Source organism: Oreochromis niloticus, linkage group LG9, assembly GCF_001858045.2.
Source record: "Oreochromis niloticus isolate F11D_XX linkage group LG9, O_niloticus_UMD_NMBU, whole genome shotgun sequence".
NCBI classification, from domain to species: Eukaryota; Metazoa; Chordata; class Actinopteri; order Cichliformes; family Cichlidae; genus Oreochromis; species Oreochromis niloticus.
The window spans coordinates 24153554-24161666 of NC_031974.2; the positions used below are offsets into that span (position 1 = coordinate 24153554).

An 8113-nucleotide genomic window follows, 5' to 3' on the forward strand; every position below is an offset into this window, starting at 1 on the left:
CTATACAAGTTATAATAAATTTTGTATAAACAAACTGGTCCATTGGTGAATTACATAAGCACGTGGGGAAGCGGCCTCACGGCGGTAGCATACTCCCAACCCTATAATAGGATTGTGTCATACGCGCACACACGTATACACGCACACACATACGTATATATACATATACATATACGTATCTATATATATGTGTATATGTATATATACACACACACGTATTTTTTGGTCTATTATGTTTACAAATGTCAAAAAGTCACAAGTGAAGGGAGACCACACCATGGCTCATGTTTAAACAAATTTACTCATCAAATTTATTCATGAAACAGACATAACATTGTGTCACACAGAAAATACAGGTTCAAAGCACCACAACGTTAGCCTGATATCAGACAGAATTATCACATGATATTAAACAGAAGCTGTGACTGGGCAATGATAATGAAGCAGTTCATTTCAAGTTGTAGATTCAAGCTGCTCTTCATACTTTTGGCCAATACAAGCTTCAACACTTCAGAAAGCTTCATTTGGCCATCAGTAACAGCAGTACTTGTATGTGTGAAGGTTCTCAGTCATCCAGGTCATCGTAGTCTAAGGAGCTCGGAAAGAAAAGCGTCTGGACTTCTTTAGGTTGCTTGAAGACGTTTCACCTCTCATCCGAGAAGCTTCTTCAGTTCTAAGGGTCAAATGGTGGAGAGACCCAGATTTTAACCCAGTGGGAGTTTCCCCCCAAAGAGGGACAAAGGACCCCCTGATGATCCTCTACCTAATCACATGAGCCAAACTTTTCAGTCCAGAATGTCGCTGAACCTGAAAATAAAGTGTTAGCCAAAGGACTCAATTTGCCATTTCTTCGCAACAGTTGCCCATAGTGGACCTCATCACAGCCACAGAAACTGCCATACGGATTAACAAATTATCACAGACAGAAGCAGAGCAAATCAGGATGAAAGTTTCAGCCACCCTCTCCAGTGCCAAAGTCCCTCCGTCTAACCTCACAATACAAGAAAAGAAGGCCGTCGCTTCTCTGAGCAAAGACCACAACATCACTATATTACCAGCTGACAAGGGAAGGTGCACAGTGGTCCTAAACACTACAGATTACCACACAAACATCACTACTCTCCTCAATGACAACAATACCTACGAAGCCTTAAAGCAAGACCCCACAAGCAGCTACAAAAAGTTATAGCTTGTCTTCAAGACCTTGAAAAGGACAAAACCATTGACTGCTTTACATATCACCGCCTTTACCCAGGGAATGTCATACCCTGCATCTACGGACTTCCTAAGATCCACAAGGCAGGTGTTCCACTCAGACCCATTGTCAGTAGCATAAACTCAGCTACTTACAACATTTCGAAACACCTTGCTACCATCCTAGCACCACTTGTGGTGAACACCCCAAATCACATCAAGAACTCCACTGACAAGGTCCAGAAACTTACCCTGGATCCGGATGAAACCGTGGTGTCCTTTGATGTAATCTCTCTCCACTTGCATACCTACCACAGAGGCAGTGGAGACGCCTACAAGAAGACAGCTCTTTGGAAGACAGAACAAACTTCACCCCCGATCAGATTTGCACACTGTTAGACCTCTGCCTTAACACCACATATTTCAAATACAACGAGGGTTTCTACAGACAAAAACATGGCTGTGCCATGGGCTCCCCGGTGTCACCTATTGTTGCCAACCTTTACATGGAGGAAGTGGAAAGAAAGGCTCTTGGCTCTTTTAAAGGGAGAGTACCCAGCCACTGGTACAGATATGTAGACGACACCTGGGTCAAAATCAAAACAAGTGGAATCCTTCACTGCGCACATTAACGCACTTGATAAAAACATCAAGTTTACCAGGGAAGAAAGAGGCTGTGTCCCAATTCAGGGTCTGCACGCTTGAAGTACGCATTTTAAGTGCGATTACGTCACCGCCACGTGACGACGGCTGTCCCAATTCGAAGTGTACTTCAAATGCATACTCCGAATGCGCCGTCGATTTCCCCAAATATCAAGCGTGGTCCAGTGCACGCTTCGTGGTCCCATATATCCCACAATTCATTGCGCGCTATAAATCTATCTCTATATCATAATAATCTGACAATACATATAATATTGGCCATATTATATTTACATTACCACAGTGAGGTGACTTTAGTCTCATGAACAACATTAGCTAATTGTTATTTACTAACTAATCTTGAAATGACTGTTCAGTACAGAAAAGATCCAACTATCATGTTTTACAGTCCCGTGATCTCAGCCTCAGATACTCAGCTAATCAAAGTGATGTCATGACAAAAATGAATGACCAACAAAACATTTTTCTCTCTGCTAGGCAACCTGAACAGCGCGAAGAAGGCTAGACCGTCCCATTTCACAAGCCTCTCACTTCCACACTTCTCGTACTTATAGTACGCACCGTACGTAGTACGCGTAGTGCGCGTACTTCAAGCGTGCAGACCCCCAATTGGGACACATCCAAAGAATAACTGTTTGCCTTCCTGGACTGCGCTGTGCACACTGAAGAGAATGGAAACCTCAAAACTGAAGCTTACTGGAAGCCCCCACACACGGACCAGTACCTCCTCTTTGACTCCCATCAACCTCTGGAACACAAACTTGGAGTAATCAGGATCCTACACCACTGGGCAGAACATGTTCCCTCTAAGCCTGAAGGGAAGAAGGAACACACACATGTAAAGGAAGCACTCAAAACATGTGGTTATCCTAATTGGGTGTTTATAAAGTCAGCAAACATGCAGAGAAAAGAAGATCAGACACCAGCTGGGGAGGATAAGAAAGACAGAAGCAACAACATTGTCATCCCCTATGTAGCCGGTGTATCAGAGAAACTCAGGAAAGTTTTCTCCAAGCACAACATCCCAGTGCATTTCAGACCCAGCACACTCGGACAAAAACGGGTTCACTCAAAAGACAAAACTCCAAAACACAAACTTAACAATGTGGTGTATGCTGTACAGTGCAGCGAGGAATGCCCAGACCTCTACATTGGAGAGACCAAACAGCCACTTCATAAACATATGGCACAGCATGGAAGAGCCACCTCCACTGTACAAGACTTAGCGGTCCATCTGCATCTAAAGGACAAAGGTCACTCTTTTGAGGATGTTCACATTTTGGACAGAAGACAGATGGTTTGAAAGAGGAGTGAAAGAAGCCATTTATGTCCACTGTGAGCGACCATCTTTGAACAGAGGCGGTGGTTTACGACACCAACTGTCTGCCATCTATAATCCAGTTTTGAGATCCCTTCCCAGACGCCTTAACGCCCACTCACATCCTGGGCCATTTGACCTCAGGAAATCACACGATAGGGTGGGGCTAGGTGTCACAATGAGCTCACCCGAAACCCTGGCTGATTGTGACCCACACCTGCTTTCACACCTTGGCTCGTGTGATTAGGTAGAGGATCATTAGGGGGTCCATTGACCCTCTGAGGGGGACACTCCCACTGGGTTAAAATCTGGGACTCTCCACCATTTTACCCTAGAACTGAAGAAGCTTCTCGGATGAGAGGTGAAACATCTTCAAGCAATCTAAAGAAGTCCAGACGCTTTTCTTTCCAAGCATCTTAGACAGCAGTACTTGTAGTCTGGAGTACAAGTAGACTAGAGTGCAATCAAATACACCTGCCTTCAATGAACCCAGCCCAATCACAGCCACTGGCTCACAGCAGTTGTGAAACAAACCCACTCACACATTAGTGGCCATTTCCCACAGTAAATGTGGACGTGAGTTAATATGCAGGTGATACCAGTCTACCATCTTACACAGCTGATTACAAATGTATAAATCACCTCTTGCAGCTCTCACTTTGATATCACTGGTATAAAGAAATGGAAAACCTGCCACCCAATACTACAAACAGGTCATTATCTGTGAGATTACACTTTCTTTTCTTGAGACATCAGTGGTGAAAATGATAAATTGCAGACAACTAAATATTCAGAAAATAACCTGGAAAGTTTTAGTAGAGCTCATTTACTTGTCTACTTGCTAAGTGCTTTTTTTTTTTCAGTTTTCTAAATGAAGAATCAATGAATGGGATCAATGAGGGGAAAATGATTCTTTCAGTCCTGTGCATTCTTGCCTACACCAACTCTAGGCCTTAAAAGCCACTCAGATGTTTACCCTGGTATAATTGGCTTTTCTAAAGTGACTCATGGCAACACAGATGAGCTGAGCAACAACATCTTTGAGACTGCTGAAGCAGTTTCCAGCTCTGTCACAGAGGAGGAACAGGGTTTTGCTGCCCCAAGAAACCAGGATGTCAAAAACACTCACATGTAGTCAAAAGCAGTACGTCTTTCTGTCCTCACAGACTTGTGGATTTCTGGCAGCAGCCTTGAAGGGAGTCTTCCCTTGGAAGAACTCTCTACATGGGCAGAGAGTGCTCTTGAAAAGGAGATGAGCAACAAAACCGATGATACTTCTGAGGCTGTTTCCAGCTCTGTCACAGAGGAGGAACAGGGTTTTGCTGTCCCATGAAACCAGGATGGCAACAACACTGCCACAAGCACTACATGTGAGAATGAAGGAAAGACCAGGGTGGTGAAAGGAAGGACCTGGGCAGTGTTCTCAGACAGCCAGATAAAAACTCTTGTCCACTGATCTACAAACAGGTGAGTGTTTTTTCAAGGTTACTAGAACATAAGAAACTGAATTCATTCTGAAGTTTGGGTCTATTGTACTAATTAAGTATTATCCATTTTCTTCCATACTTAGGTGAAGATTTGGGTTGAGCTAATGCTCCTTTAATTACAAACATTGTAAAGTATATCATCTTTCTTGTATTAAATTTTACTATTCCTGTTTTCATGTAGCTCAACATATTAGAGTCTCAGATTTGATCTCTTTCAGTAAATAAAAGGAACGGGGTGAAATTTAGGCCCTTTATTTTTAATCAATTGATTTTTAGAAATATTTGAATTCAGTCGACTCTGGCTATTGTAAATACATACTGGGAGAATCAGAGAGAGCACCATCAGAAGTTTTGTATATAACATTAAGAGATGAAAATGTTTTGTTTCATTTTGTTGCATCTTCCAATAATTGTAAAAATAATGTACATTATGATTGCAACACCAGTGTCTTCAGCACTGCATGGAATGTGAACAACCCCGGACTTCACAGTGCAAGTTTTTACACAGAAAGTGGAGAACCTTGCTAACAGCTAAAGATGGCTGTAGCTACTGTTACTGCCCCCTTTTATTTGTGAATTATCATTCTGAAGCACAAGATGAGGATTTTTACCATACTGGTCTCAAAAACAACATGGCAGAAATATGATGTGTGGAGGTCTGATTTTGAAATCACATGCTGGTGGTTTCCAGAGAAATTTAAAGCACTTCCACATCTGTGTTTTTCCAACATGGAAGCTAGCTGGCACTGGCAGCATATCAGGTTTGCTGTGAATTTTATCTGATGGCCATTTTAAATGTTCTGTTCATGTTTCTTGACATGACAGAGGCTGTATTTGAAAGACTTTGTGCACACGTGTTAATTACAACTGTTAATATTTTTATGCCAAACATGTTATGGCTGGAGGTTAGTCCAGGGTTTTTAATAAATATTTTAAGCAAAATGATCTAAACCTCCATCTTTTCTGCTATAAATATTGACTTTGTTAAATGAAGCACTGCCTGTTTCTCGACTGCCACCTTTTCTAGTCCCAAGTATTATTGAAATGCATGAATTTGTTAAAACTCAGAAATCTGGTGCAGTGTCTACACCTGCCAACTACAAAGAAGCATGAAGTCTGTCATGAAGTCAAGCTTCTTGTTCAAAGCCTTTACGTGCTTCCTCCAGGACACTGATATGGTTAGCAGATGTAGTTCAGTGGAAAGAAAAGAATTCCTACAAGGTCAGTAGATCTGTAACACAGTCTGGATTTCTTTAGAATGGAAACATTACTTTTCAGAGACACAGAGCTCAGAGAAAACTACAAGAGTGGGTTGCCCATACCAAAATAATCTAGATGGATAAACAGCACCAAAGGCAAGAGGAGAAAATATTGGACGTCTACGACTTCAGCTACACCAACACAAGGGAGGAAGTGGCCTTTCTTTACTCCCCCACCCTCTTTAACTGACCCAGTGTTTAGATACAAACAGGAAGCTCCATCACTGACAAAGGTGTTCAGGTAAGGCAGGACCTGCTCCTGTTGAGCCACAGTGCTGAAATTTCTCTACATCATGTGCTGGTTTTCCTAAACTTCCTCGTTCAGTTCTGAAAACAAGTCTTCACCTGAAAAAAGACGAGAGAGAGAGAGAGAAAAAAAAAAGGAATGATCATAGCTATATGGTCCACATGGGTCAGCATATTTACTGTTATGCTTTGGCACAAGTCACTTTAGAACAGAAAATGATACCAAAAATGTAATTAAATAATGGCTAAATTGCTCACTCTTATACAGAATAGCATCTCACAAATACTCTGCATTTTGGCTGCATTCCTAAAATTTGCCACCAGATTTCACTTGAACATTGCTCACTGGGCAACAATGCTGACTGAGTACATACCTCTTGAATTCTGAGAGATTCAGATTGATGAGTCATTTTTGTATCGTCAGAGACTAAAAAGACAAACCTGGTTTAAGTATCTCTGCTGGAGCATGTGGTTTGTTGCAGAGGCTTCGAAGCATCTGTTTAAACCATCCTGTTCTGTAGCATCAACAACCACACTGATGTCAGCTCAGTGCGAGTTGAAGACATGATAACCAGTCATGTGTTCATAAACTGCATTAGGATGCAACTGTTCGACTTCACCCACCTGAACCCAGGGGAGTGGGCACCAGAAAGTTTCTTCTCCTAATCAGATTCTGTGGTCATAGAGCAGCTCTTGATGAGGGTGTGCGCCTTCCTTGTGAGGTGCTGTGGAGCGAAACAATGAAATTGAAAAGAAAGTAGGCTTTAAGAAAACAACAGTCCTAAAGACCAAAAAAAAAAAATTCTCAGATGTGAATTACTAAAATTTTCTTATTAAATACTTAGCACATTTAACTACGTAAAGAACAAACAACAAAAATCACGCAAAAAAAACCCCTCATCATCAATGAAAGAGACAGTGTAATGTTTTATTTAAGAGTTTCTACTGGGTCCTTGAACATTCTTGACTAAACCAGTGACAGCTGAGGGCCTTTTTAACTGATTGAGGTCAGAGTGGGTGCAATCTGCAAGATCTTCATCTGACTGGATCTATACCAGATTGATGTTGAAATGTGCCAAAGAGATTTGAACAGATGCTCTACACCCAACCATCTGCTTCATGCTTCCCAACAGCTTAAACCAGTTTCTTCAAACTGGACTGAAGTGGACTCCCTGTTCAACAGTGGAGGGAGAGAGCAGTGTCCATGTTTCAGTACACACACAATCATCTGTGCCAACGCACATTCAACTCTCAGCAATCAGCATCAAAGAATCCTCCTGCAGACAAACAGCCCCAACCAGGACATATATGCCAAATCTCATCTATTAACAACAGGGCAGCTTATTGTGCACATCCACCAGTAAATGAAGCTTCTAACTTCACTTCAGCAATCATTTAACAGCCGGGCCTACCTCCGTGTCTGGATCCATATCTGCTGACTTTACTCCTGCTCCATCCTTGATGCCATGCTCCATGTAGAGATTCTTCCATTGACGGATTTCAGCAACTTCAGGAACAAACAAAAAGCTGCTGAGAAGGTGAGACTGGACCTGAATACTTGTGTGCCGCCTTCTCCAAAACAGTGATTCACCAAGAACTTAAATGTTTAGCAACAAAAGAAAACTAAGGGAAACAAATCTAAAGCAAAGCACACAAAAGAACCAAAAACTCAGCAATCCCAAAACATAAAGCCACACATCGGTCCTCCCTACTCCAACTGACACTGCATGAACAGGTGCCTCAAATAAGCAATTAATACCGCCCAAATCACGTGACCCACCATAAACTATCACAAAATACTTTCAATACAAACCTCTTAAACATAACCATCAGAAATCACACAGTTAACAGCAGCATGAAATCTGTATATTAAGTTCAGACAGGCCTCCTACAATCATAATCTACAATATTTGGTGGGATTGTTAAAAAGTGAGTGAATCTTTCAG

General features: G+C 41.9%; 1 long non-coding RNA gene across 1 annotated transcript; it reads right to left on the bottom strand.

Annotated features, from left to right (window-relative positions):
- Positions 1-4668: 4668 nt before the first annotated feature.
- Positions 4669-7907, bottom strand: LOC102076006 (uncharacterized). The gene is made up of 3 exons (XR_268452.4): positions 7580-7907; positions 6792-6892; positions 4669-6266 (listed from the first exon to the last, which is right to left on the bottom strand). It is a non-coding gene; the product is annotated as an uncharacterized LOC102076006 (long non-coding RNA).
- Positions 7908-8113: the final 206 nt, after the last annotated feature.